The 18,756-nt window shown below is 46.5% G+C and overlaps 1 protein-coding gene across 3 annotated transcripts in view; it reads right to left on the bottom strand.

Annotated features, from left to right (window-relative positions):
• GCNT1 (glucosaminyl (N-acetyl) transferase 1) overlaps positions 1-17,647 on the bottom strand; it is a 30,655-nt gene extending 13,008 nt beyond the window's left edge. For all 3 annotated transcript variants that reach the window (XM_086685024.1, XM_086685025.1, XM_086685026.1), the window contains exons 1-3: positions 17,083-17,647; positions 16,776-16,893; positions 5,645-5,816 (exon numbers count right to left, since the gene is read on the bottom strand). The gene's annotated coding sequence lies outside the window, so the exon portion shown is untranslated. The remainder of the gene's footprint in view (positions 1-5,644; positions 5,817-16,775; positions 16,894-17,082) is intronic.
• Between the last annotated feature and the right edge of the window lie 1,109 nt (positions 17,648-18,756).

Genomic DNA, 18,756 nt, shown 5'->3' with positions numbered 1-18,756 from the left:
GAGACACAGCATGAACGGGGGAGGGGCAGAGAGAGAGGGAGACACAGAATCGGAAACAGGCTCCAGGCTCCGAGCCATCAGCCCAGAGCCCGACGCGGGGCTCGAACTCACGGACCGCGAGATCGTGACCTGGCTGAAGTCGGCCGCTTAACCGACTGCGCCACCCAGGCGCCCCACGACTCCGTATTTTAAAGAAACCAATTCCAAAAGATGACATTCATCCCAGTCACACACTTACTAGTTTCAGTGAATTTAGCTAAGTATCACTACCTAGAAAATGGAAAAAAAAAAAGAAAAAGAAAGAAAGAAAGAAAGAAACGAGCTACCTGTGGCTCAGGCTCTATTTTCCTAAACTCTTTTTAAAATAATTAATGGTAGGGGCGCCTGGGTGGCGCAGTCGGTTAAGCGTCCTACTTCAGCCAGGTCACGATCTCGCCGTCCGTGGGTTCGAGCCCCGCGTCGGGCTCTGGGCTGATGGCTCAGAGCCTGGAGCCTGTTTCCGATTCTGTGTCTCCCTCTCTCTCTGCCCCTCCCCCGTTCATGCTCTGTCTCTCTCTCTGTCCCAAAAATAAATAAACGTTGAAAAAAAAAAATTAAAAAAAAAAATAATAATTAATGGTAATAATGAAAAGGCAGAGCAGGAAGAGGGAGGGAGAAAGGAATAATACAGGTTTTGTTAAAAATTTATGACGTAACCTATTTAGACCTCCAAGTGGAAGGATTTAGCGGATTTATGTGAATATGCGTATACATATGTACACACCCCTAAGAACGATCAGGATTTTTCTCTTGAGCCTCTCATTACCTTCAAGACTCCGAGACAAGGGGCAAGATAAAAAGGGCCCTGCACTCGTTAGCTCTGTTAACCTCGGGTAAGGTTAGAGCTGACAGGTGAGTCAACGGGAAGGAAGAAAGGGTGGATTTCAAAAAGGTAAACTCCTTTCTTCTCGGCAATTTCCACCACGGTAGTTCTGGCTTCAGTCCAAACAACACTATTATACAGGAGAACAATTCTCTCTACCTGTTGCCTACTGTACCATTTTGAGTAGTGGAAATGGTTTTTTGTTCTTAAAAACATATACGTGCGCATAACACGTGCGTAAACAAACGGCCAGAAGGTGAAAGCGGGGTCCACAGCCATTGTCTTTCCACTGCAGGAAGGATGGTCTCAGTTCAGTTGGCCTCTAGTCCCACTGGAGACTCCTCTGGGGCTCCATTTCACAAACTCCCAAGGACCGTCGTTGCGTGACCCAGAGGCTGCCGTGACAGGAACAAAATAGCCACTATCGTGATCGATGCTAAAGGTGTCTGTCCAAGTATCTCAGAGGATGGCGACTCAATCAAGGGTGACCAAGCGCCACCCTGAAGCAGCCAAGGGAAGGGGCAGGAAGCAGCTAAGACCCCAAGGCCATGTCCTGCCATTCGGGGTAGGGTTCTTCCACCTGTGCATCCATGGCCTCATCGGAGGGAACCTCGCCTGTCACCTCGGGTTTCTGAGGTGTCACATTTTATTTTTAAGGGTTTTTTTTAAGTTTATTTATTTTGAAAGAGAGAGAAAGAGCGTGCAAGTGAGCAGGGGAGGGGCAGAGGGGGGCGGAAAGAGAGGATCTGAAGTGGGCTCTGTGCTGACAGCAGAGAGCCCAATGCGGGGCTTGAACTCAAAAACTGTGAGATTATGACCTGCGCAGAAGTCAGATGCTTACCGACTCAGAAGTCAGAGGGCTTCCCGAGAAAAAGCCTTCTGTTCGCTCAACAGACATAACGAGTGATTCTCTGTGCCACATTCTGTGCCTGGCCCTGCGGTGGTGGGGGGCGCTGGGTTCAGCCCTCTCCTTCAGTCACACCATCTGGTGTTTTAGTTGTAAGATCTTATTTTGTGTGGAAAGAGGGCACAGGAAATGGGGTCCAGAGCTGTTCATAGTAGGTTTCCTATTGCCTGTGTTTCTGTGGCTGGACCCCAAGAAAACTCTGGAACAAACTCTGGGAGATGGTGACCGAAACTGTGGAGCTTGGTGTTTCTAATCATGCTCCTAAGCTTGAGAACTTTTCCTGGCCAGTCTGGAGGAGCAGACACTGTTGAGGTCTCAGGAGCTTGTGCTAATGTGACACCTCAGGGGGTGCCTGGGTGACTCAGTGGGTTAAGTATCCGACTTCGGCTCAGGTCATGATCTCACAGTTTGCGAGTTCGAGCCCCATGTCGGGCTCTGTGCTGACAGCTCAGTGCCTGGAGCCTGCCTCAGATTCTGTGTCTCCCTCTCTCTCTCTGCCTCACCCCTGCTCGTGCTCTGTCTCTCTCAAGAAAGTAAATAAACATTAAAGAAATTAAGTTATATAGCATAACTAATGAAAGTTTCTCAATGACCTGTTCCTGATTTTAAATTAGATGAAATTATACGTAGGTTTCATCTGTGTGATCACCTATATGAGAGAAAGAAGGGAAGGAAGGAAGAAAGAGGAAAAGAAAGGGTTCTCTACACCTGAATTAATGGCATGAAAAGTTCTATAGATTTTTTTCATTTATTCACTATACTATTGTGGGACAAAGCTATGAACTTCAGTGAACTTCATTCATTGCTGGAAATAGCATTCACTCTTCTCCCTTTTGCTTCTTCCCCTGGAGGCACAACCAAGCCCTTAAGTAGCTGATGCCAGAAAGAGGAACTGAAACCTACCATTTGTGCCTAGCGGGCTCGGCTGGCCAGATGCACCGAGCCCAGGTCTCTGCTGCAGAACTAACTGAAAGCTGTAAATCCACCAAGAGGGAAAGAAAGCAGATGCACCTGGGTGGCTCAGTCAGTTAAGGGTCTGCCTCTTGGTTCCGGATCAGGTCGCGATCTCAGTTCGCGAGTTCAAGCCCCGGATCAAGTCATGATCTCACTTCGCAAGTTCAAGCCCCACTTTGGGCTCTGTGCTGACAGAGCCTGCTTGGGATTTTCTCTCTCCCTCTCTCTCTGCCTCTCCCCTGCTCATTCTCTCTCTCTGAAAATAAATAAACTTAAAAAAAAAAAAAAAAAAAGGAAAGAAAGGATCCAGAAGGCTGCCTCGAATACAGCTGACCTGAATCTTGGAAGATGAGTAGGATTCAGACAGTAGGAAAAAGGAGAGAGAACACATCTGAAAGCCTGAAGCAAAGGAAAAGACTGTGATGTATGGCAAACCCAGTTTTAAAACGAAAAGGAAAGAGAGATAATAGCTGTTTGCCCCTCATGTTCCATAGCCCTGAAGACCTCTTTCCAAAATCTATTACAAGAAGTGTGTTTCTCAATGTGGTAAACCACAACAATGAATAGATTTTTTTTTAATGCTCATTTATTTTTTAGAGACAGAGAGAAAGAGCGCACGAGCAGGAGAGGGACAGAAAGAGAGGCAGACAGAGGAGTCGAGCGCACAGCCCGATGTGGGGCTCGAACTCAAGAACCGTGACATCATGACCTGAGCCAAGTTGGACACTTAACCGACTGAGCCACCCAGGCGCCCCAAAAGAGGCTTTTTAAATTAAGAGAAGACAGCATGAAGGAACATATGTTAGGAGAGCACTGGAAGGAGTGAACCCAGGTTGTGTGAACACAAAAAACCTTTGTAGGTTAGTGTCATGAAAATTTGAAGGTAAAGAACAATGATCATCTGTCGCCCCCCCTCTCAAAGACTGCCTACACATCTTTAGTGTTATCCCACTTTCCTGAATGCAGGACTTAGGGCTAAACTAACTTTGAAATGGGACAGACAGGTCCACTAAGGTGGCAGAGTTCATTTGTGGAGGCAGACCTGAATAGACTTAAATGAACTATATCTACTTATGCACGTGTGTGCACACACACATTTGTAAAAAAGGAAATCTTCACCTCATTACCACTGCAGGCCAAAATCAAGCGTGAGAGATCTTATTATTCACTTCAAACTTCCAGACTGAAAAGTAGTAAACTTTTTTCTTTCATTTTTTTAAATCTAATCCTAGGCGGTTTAGAATATTGAATAGACCACCACGGTGTTATGGAAATGAAACTTTGGATTTGAAAGGCACTTTCAAGTTCATTTTGTCCGCTCTTAATTTGGATGATGAGAAAACTAGGGCACAGAGAGCACATGGCTGGCCGGGCCACACATCAAGAACAATTCTCTAGCAGAGACATCTTAACACTGGCCCTGGTTTCCGTACCACCTGCTCGACACAGCCCGTGTGTCAAGGGTTTTCTGAACAATCCCGATTTCAAATATTCCAGGCTTTAAATACTTCCCAGGACCAGAAGTTCTAATTCCAAAATACTAGATTCCTTTTTGTTTTTAAAGGAAGTCCTCAAATTCCAGGTCATAACATATGTCTGGATTTTTGGCCTGCTAATCACAATTGTCAGGGTAGATATTCTCTATCATACAGGAACATATCAAGTTAATCTTTCGCAGAAATGAGAAGTGCTCTTTTCAACATGTTAAAGTCCAGCTCAACCTCTAGCATGTGGTCCTGTTCCCAAATCGCAGTTGATCGTCCCTTCTTTGAAATCGAACGTCACTCGCTCACAGAGTCAGCCACAGAGAAAAACAGCAGTGTGAACTCAAACAGGAGGGACTATAAATCACAACTATGTCATGTCCTTTTTCTTTTTTTAATATTTATTTTTGAGAGAGAGAGAGAGAGAGAGAGAGAGAGAGAGCGTGAGCAGGGGAGGGGCAGAGAGAGAGGCGGACAGAGGATCCAAAGAGGGTTCGGTGCTCGCAGCAGAAAGCCCGCGGGGCTCGAACTCACAAACCATGAGATCATGACCTGAGCCGAAGCTGGTCCCTCAACCGACTGAGCCACCCAGGTGCCCCGCAACTATGTCACGCCTTAATGCATGATTTCAGCAAGCTGCCTAATCTCTCCAAGTGTTATTAGCTTCCTCATCTGAAAAATGGAGGTCATAATGCCCTCCTCATGGGGTTGGTGGTGTTTAGAAAACCCTACAAAGCACTTTGTACAGGGACTAGTATGTGGTAGCGTCTCCATAAACAGAAGAGGTGTCATCACCATCATCTCCCATTTTAGCATGAAATTCCACATAACCTGGTCTCTGTAACTGGTCCATGCACATCGTCAGTGAGCTACTGGTAATTGGGCTAGTCTCAGACTCCTAGCCCACCCCCTCTATTCATGCTGTTCCCTGGGAAGGAAGGAGGGAGGGAAGGAAGGAAGTTCCCTGGGAAGGAAGGAAGGAAGGGAGGAAGGAAGGAAAGAAGAAAGAAAGAAAGAAAGAAAGAAAGAAAGAAAGAAAGAAAGAAAGAAAAGAAAAGAAAGAGGGAGAGAGAGGGAGAAAAAGAAAGAAAGAAAGAAAGAGGAGAGAGGGAGGGAAGGGAAGGATGGAAGGGAGGAAGAAAGGAAGCAAGGAAGGAAAAAAAAAAGAAAGGAAAATCCCCTATTTCCCTCAACGAAAGGTACAGCAATGAATGCCTTGGATGCTTTTGTTAAATGTACCTTCAAGCTCATTGTCTTTTCCAGATAAGAAAACCAGAGTACAGTATCTAGATGCTCCCAGTTACGGTGTGTTGGGGAGCATACCGTGAATTTGAAACCCCCTGTGTGTGGTCTGACAGATGGAGTCTCTATAAAGAAACCCCAAAGAACTGGCCTCGTACCGCGCGGTGCTCATCCGATCTTCGGCACTGACCTTACCTTTCTGCACAGCGCACGAGGGCGGTTGGGTTGCGTCAGGGGTCCCCAACTCCTGAGTGACACAGCACTCTGCTGCTCCTCAGCAGGTGGGCGGCGGACAGGGGCTGGGGAAGCCGAACTCCGGCCAGGCTGAGCTGGGGGAGCGGAGGATGACGATGACCGGGAAGTCCCGCTGCAAGACAAAGTACCAATCAGGTTGTACTTGCACAAGTCCGAGGACTCCCTTTCTTTTTTATGTTATTAACAGCGTCTGAAATTGACAGGCACTTGATGAACTACGTGTTCGCTACAGCGGTGGTTTCATTTCCTTAAAAAGGAGATTTTAAAATTGATGGCACTTTTACCCTGGAAGTTATTTCGGGATTAAGGAGATTGTTCATGAGAAGAGTTACGCAATCCTGGAACTAGCTACTTTCCCTCTCACTTCGACAGTCAAGGAAACTGAGGCTTTAGGCTGTCTTGACTAAGGTCATTGGCTCCAGTTTACCAGCAGGGCTGACTCCCCAAAGGCAGAGGGAACAGAGCAGTCTCACTTTCCGGCCAAGAACAACCCTGGGTCCAGTTGTTTTAACTGCTTCGAACCATACCTTGCCCTACCCTCCTACCTTCCAAGGAGCCCCAGAACCTTCCAAATGTTCCTGCGGGTGTCAGTAAGACAACTCTTCTTCTGAAGGCTTCAGCCCTAAGGTACAGCAGAGCAACCTCTTCAACCTCAGATACCCAATGTGATAAGCGATCTGACCATTCCCTCAAAGCAGGTGCATAAATTTGAGTGGCAAACTTTATCCCACATTTTCATTGTATCCAGATTACATTTAGGTATCTTTCTTGAATTCGAAGGTATTGCCAAAGCCAAGAATGAGGGAATTCTCTACGTAATAATATGAAAAAAAGGTTTCTGAGATGAAACAGCATCCAGATAAACTGCATTCCAGTCAGTACAGAATAAACCCATTAAAAAACAAGGCTCCAGGGGAGCCTGGGTGGCGCAGTCGGTTAAGCGACCGACTTCAGCCAGGTCACGATCTCGCGGTCCGGGAGTTCGAGCCCCGCGTCAGGCTCTGGGCTGATGGCTCAGAGCCTGGAGCCTGTTTCCAATTCTGTGTCTCCCTCTCTCTCTGCCCCTCCGCCGTTCATGCTCTGTCTCTCTCTGTCCCAAAAATAAATAAACGTTGAAAAAAAAAAAATTAAAAAAAAAAAAAAACAAAAAAAAACAAAAAAAACAAGGCTCCAAATATATTGTCAGTGGTCACTGGACAAATTTGAGAAGCACACACCCGAAAAGATTCAGTGGTCCTCTTTTTGTTTGGGGGAAGGGGTATTTTTTTCAAGCAACTTTGAAATGTTTAAGTCTTTAATTTTCACTCAAAATTGCAAACTAAGATTAAATAGCCCAAATCCTCCAACATAAGCTCCGGTTAAACAGGCTCGCAAAGCATTACAGTAAAGACACTTTCCAAACAAACAAAAAGCTACTTAGAGTTCCAGGCCGGTTACACATCGTTTTCGTATTCCCTTCTGATGCCTGTCCAGGGACACTACTGACTTATATTTGTGAGTAGATGTCATAGCATCTGGGATTCAATTTCCTATTCTGGTTTTGTTTTTTTTTTTTTTTTTTCATTTTTTTTTTAATGGACACCAGAGAGTCTTTATTGTTTTTGCCACAATTAGTAGGTGTCTTGTAGTTGGATACTAAGGGTATTTCCAAATTATATTGTTATGAACATGAACTATGAACTCTTTTGAAGATACACATAGTGTTTTCTCTTGGCTTTATAAAGGATTTCTAGGAATAGGATGCTTGGATCAAAACTTCCAAGTTTCTGTGGCTCTTGACTGCCTTCCAAACGGACTATAGTCACTTATACTGCCACTCATAATATCTGAGCACCATTTTCTCTACATTTACTATGTAATTATCTTAACTATGTACCACACATTCATCCACTGTGTAATTATTTTTGTCAATATCCCAGCTGTAAAATGCTACATCACTGAGTTTCATTTTGTATTTCTTTGATTACCAGGGGCTCAATATTTTCTCTCGAGTATGTTTACATGGGAGAAGAAGGACAGTTTAGTAGCAATGATTTCAGCTCTGAAGCCAGACTGCTCAGCTCAAAAACTGGGTATCATCACCCACTAACTCAGACTCCTGTAAGCTCTTAAATTCTCCAGGCTTCGGCTTCTTCTCTGGTAAAAATAATAACAAATGAGAACAACAAGAACAGAGGCACCTGGGTGGCTCAGTCGGTTAGGCGGCTGACTTTGGCTCAGGCCATGATCTCATGATCATGTTTGGGAGTTTGAGCCCCGCATCGGGCTCACTGCTGTCAGCACAGAGCCTGCTTCAGATCTGTCCCCCTCTCTCCATCTCTCTTAAAAATAAATAAACATTAAAAAAAAAGGAGAAGAATAGTAGTTTTCGGCCATTTGACTGAATTAGGGTCATGTGTACCTTAGAGTTTTCATAAAGAAAAAGTGAGGCAACCTGTCAAAAATTTATAGGGCGCCTGGGTGGCGCAGTCGGTTAAGCGTCCGACTTCAGCCAGGTCACGATCTCGCGGTCTGTGAGTTCGAGCCCCGCGTCGGGCTCTGGGCTGATGGCTCAGAGCCTGGAGCCTGTTTCGGATTCTGTGTCTCCCTCTCTCTCTGCCCCTCCCCCGTTCATGCTCTGTCTCTCTCTGTCCCAAAAATAAATAAAAACGTTGGAAAAAAAAAAATTAAAAAAAAAATTTATATTTGACAGATGGGCCCTTAATAAACATTAGCAATTTGTTCATTATTATTATTATTTATATTTTCTCTTCTCTGGACAACGTTCAAATCTTTAGTTTATTCTTACAGGTAACTTTTTTCAGACCTCCAAAATCAGAAACTGTATTTCAGGTTTACTAACCCAAATGCACTCAATTTAATTCCATACCCAGGCAGCTATTACACAAAACGGAATCCTAGGTTCTGGGGGAAAAAATACAATCATAAAAAAATGTGTCTCCCTGATCTCAAGGAATTCACACAAAGGTTATCGGTTGAGCCTTCTGGGGGAAATTATAGGTTGGGTCAATATAGTTAAAAACTATTTTGGGAACTGGCAATGCCAGCTGGTGCAGCCACCCTGGAAAACAGTATGGAGGTTCCTCAAAAACCTAAAAACAGAACTACCCTACGACCCAGCAATTGCACGACTAGGCATTTATCCACGGGATACAGGTGTGCTGTTTCGAAGGGACACATGCACCCCCATGTTTATAGAAGCACTATTGACAATAGCCAAAGTATGGAAAGAGCCCAAATGTCCATCGATGGAAGAATGGATAAAGAAGATGTGGTATATATATATATATACACACACACAATGGAGTATTACTCGGCAGTCAAAAAGAATGAAATCTTGCCATTTGCATCTACGTGGATGGAACTGGAGGGTATTATGCTAAGGGAAAGTAGTCAGAGAAAGACAAAAATCATATGACTTCACTCATATGAGGGCTTTAAGAGACAAAACAGATGAACAGAAGGGAAGGGAAAAAAAATAATACACAAACAGGGAGGGGGACAAAACAGAAGAGACTTGTAAATATGGAGAATAAACAGGGTTACTGGAGGGGTTGTGGGAGGGGGGGATGGGCTAAATGGGTAAGGGGCACTAAGGAATCTACTCCTGAAATCATTGTTGCACTATATGCTAATTTGGATGTAAATTTTTATAAATAGAAAATAAAATAAAAACAAATAAATATCATAAATTGCAAAAACAAAAACAAAAAACCTATTTTGGGAACAATGCATCCATTATAGTGCTGAAAGGAACTTTCCAGAACAGCTAGCCAGCCGGGCTAGAAACAATAGCTCTGAGGGTGCCCCCTGGGGCTGGGGAGGTTACAAGGGACTCACTCCTGGGATGGCCATACTCCAAGAGCAGCTACTACTTCCGGAATTTTTGTTGTAAACCAAGTGTTTTGTTCATTAGCAATGGTGTTAGAAATGAAGCTTCCTGGATGAACTTAATGACTTTTAACGAGATTGACATGAGAAAAGAGTAAGCAAAGATGAGATGGGGTGTTCCAACTCTGTGGATGGAACTGGGGCATCCCAGAGGTGCGTTCTGCATGCATATCAAAAGGACAATCAAGCCCAGCAAGTCGATTAGCCCAGGATAGTGCCTTGGGCGCATTCCTGGGTCCCACCACTGATTCCAGAAAACTCATGACTACTTGATTGCAACCCAGTGATCAGCTGAATCCTGCTGCTACCCCAAATGAGCCTTTTGTGGGAGATGCGGTCAGAGTCCCCAGACGGGGCAGAATGGACTCAAGACTTGGTTTGGAACCCTCACCTTCACCTGCAGAGGAGAATGTAGCCCTCTCCAATCTGCTTAACAAAAAGACCCAAAACGGCTTGAGTCAAGAACCACATGGCCTATGTTGAAATGACTTAATGCATTTACCTGTCCTAGAGCATAGCACTGGCCACAACACTCCAGAAGTTTCTTTTCTTCTTCTTCTCTCTCTCTTTTTCAAAGCATTTAAAGTGGATTATCTAAAAGTATGTTGAATGTACACATTTCGAGAGAAGCAAGACACATACACTTTGTATTCGCTGCTTTTCAGAGTTTGAGCTGTAGTGGCAATTTTGTTCTCCATGAATGAATTATAGGAGCACGTCATGGGGAAGAGGTAGTCTTATAAGGAAATCGGTTTCTCAAATTGCCATGGGGGGCGCCCCACTTTGACTCCACTGTCAGTGATAGGCTTGTAAATTTTTTCGCACCAACACAAAGAGTAAAACCTTTGAGTAAAGTCCTATCGATATATGTATCTTTCTGAAAAAATTTCGTGTACTACTATGATAGGAAACGACAGAATAAAATAGGCAGAGAAGGAAAAGATCAGGACCTCAAGTCCCCAGGTAGGGAAGAACACACATTTTGGAACAAGGCTGGGAATGTCTGACCACAGCAAACCCCCTCAGGGGTAAGGTTCCTCTTAAGAATGTAACAGACCCCACCTACTCCCCCTCAGGTTTCCTTCAGGAATTTGACAAAAGACCTGACTCAAAACCAGTAGACCAGAAGACCAGTGACCCACCGGGAACCTCACCTTAGGGCCGAAGACCACCCCTCATACAATGGAAACGAGCCAATCAGGAATGGACCACCCAGCACCTAGAGGCGTCAAGCCAATGAAGAGTAAAACCTGAGAAGGAACCTGGGGGAAGGAAGGGGAGGGGGATGACTAGAACCTCATAAAACAAGGACCCTCCCCTATAGTCGCAGGCACTCACTTTCCAACGCCCCCTCTCTGTGAAGAGAGCTCCTACTTTTCTTGCTTTCTGATCCTATACTCCAAAGACCTCTGCCTGCGGCTCATTTTGTGTCCGCCTCTTCACTCCTCGAAGGGGTGACACGACAAATCCCAGGTATTGAGGTAAAAAAAAAAAAACCCTGCCACCCTACTGCGCTAATAAATTCTGCACATTGTAAAACAAAAAAGACGGGGAGAGGAGGACTAAAGCCTATTCGTTTAGTCACTTATGGCATAAAAGATGAATTGTTGTTAATATTTGTAGTGAAAGCAATATATTACTTAATCTGTTTAATTTTTGAAAATCTCTTGGTTAATGATGTTGTGATACAGCACTTTGAAGGACGCTCCAACCTTGTGTATTCTAACATTGTAAGGGCTGTCTGGGGGGGCGCCTGGGTGGCTCAGTCGGTTAAGCGGCCGACTTCGGCTCAGGTCATGATCTCACAGTCCGTGAGTTGGAGCCCCGCGTCGGGCTCTGTGCTGACAGCTCAGAGCCTGGAGCCTGTTTCGGATTCTGTGTCTCCCTCTCTCTCTGACCCTCCCCTGTTCATGCTCTGTCTTTCTCTGTCTCAAAAATAAATAAACGTTAAGAAAAAAAAATTTTTTAAATAAAAAAAAAATAAGGGCTGTCTGGGGTGACAGGGATAGGCTGGGGAACACAGTAGAACACTCACAGCTCCGCTCCCTGATTCTTGATACTTAGTGTTCAATCTACCCACCAATTATACAAAGGGGTTTTTTTGGTGAATTTCAGCTGGTAGTTCTCACATCAACTGTCCTCGCAGACCCGCCACTGGGTGTCATCACATTTTTATAAATCTGACAAATGGGTCAAAACCCAGGGATCGTCTTCACTTGAAAGATTTTGTCAGACAATTCCTTTTCTAAGTTTCTAAAGGTTTTTTTTTTTTTAAAGAGATTTGAGGGGCGCCCGGGTGGCTCAGTGGGCTGAGCATCTGACTTCGGCTCAGGTCGTGACCTCAAGACTTGTGGGTTCCAGCCCCGCTTCCGGTTTGCTGCCCTCAGCCAGTCAGCACGGAGCCCCTTAGGCTCCTCTGTCCCCCCCACCCACCCCTCTCTGCCCCTCCCCCGCTCGCGCTCTCTCAAAAAAATAAAACATTTTTTAAGAAATTAAAAAAAAAAAAAGTTTTGGTCAGTCACAAAATCTACCGTATTTCTTGGCAACATGTTTACGTTAGCTGTGACATTTCCCAGCAGCTGTTTCCAGAATGGGTCTCTGTAGCCGCAGTTCTTTTGAAAAGCAGTCACTCTCCCTGTCACCGTGAAACTTCACAATTACCTTGGAGGGTTCCTGGTGGACTCCCTTTCCTCCCGCCATCTCGAGGTGTTCATCAACCCAGAAGTTCTCCAAATTGGGTGGATCCAGAGTTTTCATAGCCCAGTATCGAGGCATGCCCCTGCTGTCTTCCCAGAGGACAGTGGTTGGGGCTAAAAGCTTCAGCTCTCTAATTACTTGTTCTGGCTGGCGACCAGCCCCATCCTGAGGCCACCTAGGTGCCCCCACGCCTAAGCTACCTCAAAGGCCACCTAGGTGCCCCCACGCCTAAGCTACCTCAGGAGCATAAACTCAGGTATGGAGAAAAGCTTCTATGAATAACAAAAGACATTCCTCTCCTCCCAATCTCTCAGGAAATTCCAAGGGCTTCAGAGCTCGGTCAGGAACCAAGGACAAAGACCAAACACGTGTTTCTTATTCTGTCAGGGCTAAGCACAGTGGCAATCAACATTATTTACAATACTGTCCAAGGACCCTACCACAATGTGGGGCACTGGAAAATTCTTGATAAATACTGGCTGACGGAATATCTGGCTTCACACACAAACACTCCCTACTCAGCAGGTTTTGCCTCCTCCTTCAGAGAGCTCAAATCTGAGACACCTTATCCAACCTCTCCCTCCCTCCTTCCATCAAAGACCAATCCCCCAACCTGTGTAATGGAATCGAAGAGCTTTTTGCCTTCTCTGAAACCTGGCCCGCTCATTCCTCAAGTATTTCTCACTCCCGCATCTTTGGCCTCTCCCTCTCCATCAGGAACTTGCCAGCAACCTCAGAACTTGTTTGAGTCTCTCCAATCACTAGTGGAAAATGGAAGGAAGGAAGGAAGAAGGAAAGAAGGGAGGGAGGGAGGGAGGGAGGGGAGGGAGGGAAGAGAAAGAAAGAAAGAAAGAAAGAAAGAAAGAAAGAAAGAAAGAAAGAAAGAAAGAAAGAAAGAAACACCCACAGTCCCCATATTTCCTCCCTGTCCTCTATGTCTGTTTTGGTTTTCCTCTCCAGGTCAGTGCCTCCTCTTGCCATCCCATACCCCTCCTCAAATGATCTTTCTTATATACAGTGAATATTTACATGCACAGCTGCCAACATGTATGACCCTGGGATCATGACCTGAGCTGAAATCAAGAGTTGGACGCTCAACTGATGGAGCCACCAGGTGCCCCGCAGCCCATCTCTTTCATGAGTTCCAGATGCCAATTCCTTGTCCCCAGTGGGATGTCTCACAAGCAAAACCCGTCTGAATGGAACTCCCTTCCCTCCCAGCCTCATGCCAACCTGCTCCCCTCCGGGGTTCTCGAACACCATAAATGGTTTCACCACCCTATTCCGCTCTCTCCCTCTCTCTCTGCCCTTGCTCCGCTCATGCTCTGTCTCTCAAAAATAAACACAAGGGAAAAAAAAATTCTCAGACTACAGAAATATATGGTTGTCTTTGTTATTGCTGTTAGCTAAAAGCTTTTAATGTTTCCTAAAACTAAATTCTCCTCTGAACACGATCTACAGTAAGTCTCGTTATTAAAATTCTTGTGTAGAATTTTTTCTTGGGAGTTCTATTAGGGATTGGGTCAATTTCCAAATCAACAAGCGTGGTTCATTGACATCTTATCACCTTAAAAAAATTAAAAGACATGGGGCGCCTGGGTGGCCCAGTTGGTTAAGTCTCCAACTCTTGATTTCGGCTCAGGTCCCATCTCATGGTTCCTTAAGTTAGAGCCCCGTGCTGATGGTGTGGAACTCACGAGTTTAAACTTTACAGACTTAACAACTGCACTTAAGCCTTCCTTGGAGACAAATCCTGGCAGGACACGTGTGGCTGTTCACCAAGAACACCAGTTTAGTCACTGTTATTATAAGAATATTTTAAAATGCAGATGTTTGTTTAAACATTACACATAGCTTCTCTAGTCACTAGAAGCTTAAAAGTTAATTGTATTTATAGCCTAGTTCCTAAGTGCTACAGCACTTCCAAAACTGGCTCATTCTTTTCCTCAACCAGGCAACTTTGTCCTCCAGGGGACATGTGGCAACCTCTGGAGTCGTTCAGATTGTGATAACTGTAGGGAGGAGCCTGTCGGCATCCAGAGGGTGGTACCAGGGGGGCTGGTGCACATCTCACAATGCACAGTACAATCTCCACAACAAAAGCTTAACTGGCCAAAAAATGTCAAATTTGAGAAACACTGTTCTAAACAGCCATAGCATTTGCCACAGATGGGCAGCAAGGAAGCACGACAACCCTAAGCCAGGCATCCAAAGCCAATGTGGTTAAGAATACAGATAAGCGGGGGGCACCTGGGTGGCGCAGTCGGTTAAGCGTCCGACTTCAGCCAGGTCACGATCTCGCGGTCCGTGAGTTCGAGCCCCGCATTGGGCTCTGGGCTGATGGCTCAGAGCCTGGAGCCTGTTTCCGATTCTGTGTCTCCCTCTCTCTCTGCCCCTCCCCCGTTCATGCTCTGTCTCTCTCTGTCCCAAAAATAAATAAACGTTGAAAAAAAAAAAATTAAAAAAAAAAAAAAAAAAAAAAAAAAAAAGAATACAGATAAGCGGGGCACCTGGGTGGCTTAGTCGGTTGAGCTTCCGACTTCAGCTCAGGTCATGATCTCACGGTCCGGGCCATGAGTTCAAGCCCCACCTCGGGCTCTGTGCTGACAGCTCAGAGCCTGGAGCCTGCTTCGGATTCTGTGTCTCCCTCTCTCTCTGCCCCCTTCTTCCCCAGCCTCCTCCCACCCATCCTGTCTCTCTCTCTCTCTCTCAAAAATAAATAAACATTAAAAAAAAAAAAAAAAAAAGAATACAGATAGGCCCCCAAGAGAAACACACATGATTTATATGAACAGTCATTTGGGAACTCCTCTTATAAGTCAGGGGGAGTTAGGCATTTGACATTCTGAACTAGAACCATGAATAAATTTTCATTAGAATGACTCTTACAAATAGTGACACAATTCCTTGGTTGGCCCATAAAAGACTCCTTAACTCAGTGCAGCTGAAGTACCCCCATACTTCATAGAAAACAGACACAGAATCAGAAGAAATCCTTTTCAACAGTGTTCATCTGTTTCACACCACCTCACTCCGCAGCAAATGCACAATACCATCATAGGTCAGAATTTTTCATTCACCGGAGAACGCAATCACCAGGTAGAGCAGTTTCTAAGATCTAACAATGAATGATGCATGAACCAAATTTGACTTGATTTCTTGGGTTTTAAAAAAGAAAAAAAAGAGCCAATATGTAAATCAGGTTTCACTTAAAAAAAAAAAAAAAAAAATGAAGGGGCGCCTGAGTGGTTCAGTTGGTTGGGCGACTTTGGCTTGGGTCATGATCTCACAGTTCGTGGGTTCCAGTCCCACTTGGGGCTCTGTGCTGACCGCTCAGAGCCTTGAGCCAGCTTCGGATTCTGTGTCTCCTCTCTGCCCTCCCCACTTGCACTCTGTCTCTCAAAAGTAAAAAAACATTAAAGACAATTGTTTTTTTTAATGAAGATTTCTCAGCTATTGACGGGTGGGCAGAAAGGTTTGGTCACACTGGGCCAGAATCCCTGCATGGTTACGGGTAGGGAACAGTCAATACCCACACCACACAGATTTTTTTTTTTTTAGCAGGTCCACTATAGGTCACCCGCGACTAACCAAGGCCCCCTTAACTCCCCCCGTGCATCATCGTTCAGTCCCTACACATAGGTGATTTTGTACATAGTGGAAAGTTCTCAGGGACAACATTTCTCTTAGTGTTAAGCAACTAAGTTACAAATGGAAAAAAAACAACTCGTGGTTGGAAGTAGTATTATAATCAGTCAAGGATGAATTATAATTAAAGGAGGATGAAACCCACTACAGATTTGGGGCCCAGGCTAAGGAGGTCCTTCCCAGAGCCAGTCACCGAAGAACAACCTGGAGGCAACCTTCAAACCCTCACCATGAAATCGAACACTCAACTCCTTCCACTTACCAATAAAAACTTTGTAAAAGTAAACACACAGTTTATTACATTGTTCTTTTAAAATTGAAGAGTTCGCCCTTTCTAAGAACTCAAAGTTTCCCCGAAACTACCATCCTGAACGTGTTGGGGGGAAAGTCCATTAAGCCAGAGCAGATATCCATAGAGCTCAGTGTTTCTTCTTTTTTACCAGAAGTGAAATCTGTTACCATGTTCCCCGGCAGGGGAGCCTGTCTGGAACTGCCTGGGCTCCTAGCAGGTAATTTACACTGATCTCTAAAACCCATTCGCCCCTCCCCCTCCCTTCCAAAACAAATCTGCCTTTCAGAACAGCTCTGAAAGGGGGACAGAATGCCCAGAGCAGGGGACCAGTCCCCGACTGGGTGCCTCACCTACCACTCACCAAATTCAGGCCACACAATCCTGTAGCCTGTTCTCATCGCTAGGAACCACTGCTTTCTGCCAACCCCGCATATCCTTCCAAGTTGGCCTCTTGTCTTACTATTTTTAAAACGAAGACCCTCTTCCCTCTAGAAAGAAAGAAAGCAAAAGGCGCCGAGGTTGCCAGGTGACCACAAAACTCACCTCCGCCTGGGCAGCCCATAAGGCCCAGCCTGGATCTGCAGGCGACCTCATCCACCGCGAAAGAGAAGCGTGCGGCCTGCTGGGGTGCCTGGGGCTCGTTCTGCATCGAAAGAAAGCGCTGCAAGGAGAAAAAGCTGTGAGCGAGGATCCTTCCACCTCAAAAAGCTAATAACCAAAAACTGGAAGAAAGGAATCAGAAACTGGGTGCTAAAAAGGTGACAAAACACAAACCAACCAAACAAAACAACTCCCCCCCCCAAATACCCCAAAAGCCTAGGAGGGGGGCTAGAATGTGTTTCAGAATCACCTGTTTCCCTAACAGACCCAGCAGCGCGAGTTTCCTAGATCCGCGCGCGATGGACAGAGAGGGAGCAGGAGAAGAGGGAGAAGCGTGGGGGCTTCCGAGTCCCCCACTGGCGTCTCCTTTCCAGTGGCTTGCCCCAGGGCGAGTCATTTCTCATCCCGGTGTGGGCACCCTCATCAGTAAAACGGGGGGGTAATGATGCCTCTTCGCAGGGCTACGGGGAACATTAAATCAAGTTAGAGCTGCTGGCACCCAAGGGACGGCGGCGACTTAACTGTTCGCTCTCTGCCTACCCTCGGCTGCAGCCAACTCCGATTTCTCAGCTCCTACCCGCTACCCGGATCAGGGGGGAAAGAAGGCAGGAAAAAGTGGCTTCCAGGTGACAGCGGGCACCGGAGTCCTCTCCCCGGGTTCCACGGATCGGACCAGGAGTAAGGCGCAGGGAAGGCGTCCCGCGTGCACACGCGCCCGCCTCACTCCCACCGCGCGTCCGCTCCCTCCGGCCCCGGCTCCGCTTCCTCTTCCCGAGAGCCCACCCCGCCCGGGGTGAGAGCCGGCTCCCTCCCTCACATCCTTCCCATCCCTCCACCCGCCGCCGGGCGCCATAGCAGGAGATCGAGGCTGCCGGTATGGAGTGGGCGAGGTGGAAGAGTCGGTTACCTGCAGCAAGCCCGCGGCCGCTGGGGCGCAGGAGGGTGCGCTACCGCGCGGCACCCCAAGCCCGCCGCGCACCCGCCGGGCGCTGAGCTGCGCTCGCCGCGCTGGCCGACAGCGCCTCCCGGCCACGGGGCTCGGAACCCGCCCGCCACGCCCCCGGTCCCACCCCGCTAGGCCCCGCCCACAGCATCCCCGCCTCGCCCACCTCGGAGGCCGGCGGGCGCGGTGGGCGGGGCGGCGGGGCTGGACGGCGCGCGGCTCACGGCCGGGGACAGCGCGCCCTCTGGGACAGCCGCCCCGCGTCCCTGGGATTCCCCTCTCCGCCTCCTCGGGTTCGCCTTGCTTCTTAGTTCCCCCAAACTGCACAAGAGCTGGGTGAGTAAGTGGGGTCTTCTTCAAAATTCTGTGCCCTTTTCCTTGGAGGCGGGAAACGCCAGAAGTGCCGCCTTTTCTGATTTTCAAAATGTTTTATAAAAAAAAAAAAAAAAAAAAGACCAGAAAAAAATGCACATGCCAAGGTTTTTTACGTAATGTAAAGTTTAGAAATGACCGTGCAGGTTTGTTTTTTTTTTTTCCCGATGAGCCTTGTTTGTTAAATTTAGTATATAAAAAACGCCTTATGTCCACGTGTGTTTTCACAGGAGAACGAATTAAAAATGAGATTGTGAACCAATCCACAGTGCCCGGCAGAAGTAGAAAACACCTCTTTCCACCCTTTGTAGCACATAGGCTTGGGTCACTTAGGAAAGTTGACATGGTCTCCTTGGTAACAAGAGGAATGCTGTGCATTCTTTCATAGGACCTTTAGTTCCTGGAGAGCAGGACGGATTGTGACTTCTCTCCGTATCATTTATTCATTCAACACATACATTGAAGTAAATGAAGGAAGGAAGTAGGTCCACACTCACTTCCCCGCCCACCATGTCCTGCTGAAGCCACAAGGCACATCTGAGATCCTGTAACTGGAGGCTTGCATGGTGCCCACCATTCCTAGGAAAGGTCATTGACCAGGCAAGAAGC

This window comes from Puma concolor, chromosome D4, assembly GCF_028749965.1.
Source record: "Puma concolor isolate L17-30 chromosome D4, mPumCon1.1.hap2, whole genome shotgun sequence".
Lineage (NCBI taxonomy): Eukaryota > Metazoa > Chordata > Mammalia > Carnivora > Felidae > Puma > Puma concolor.
The sequence above is the reverse complement of the archived record's forward strand: the minus strand, read 5'-3'. Positions and strand labels throughout refer to the sequence as shown.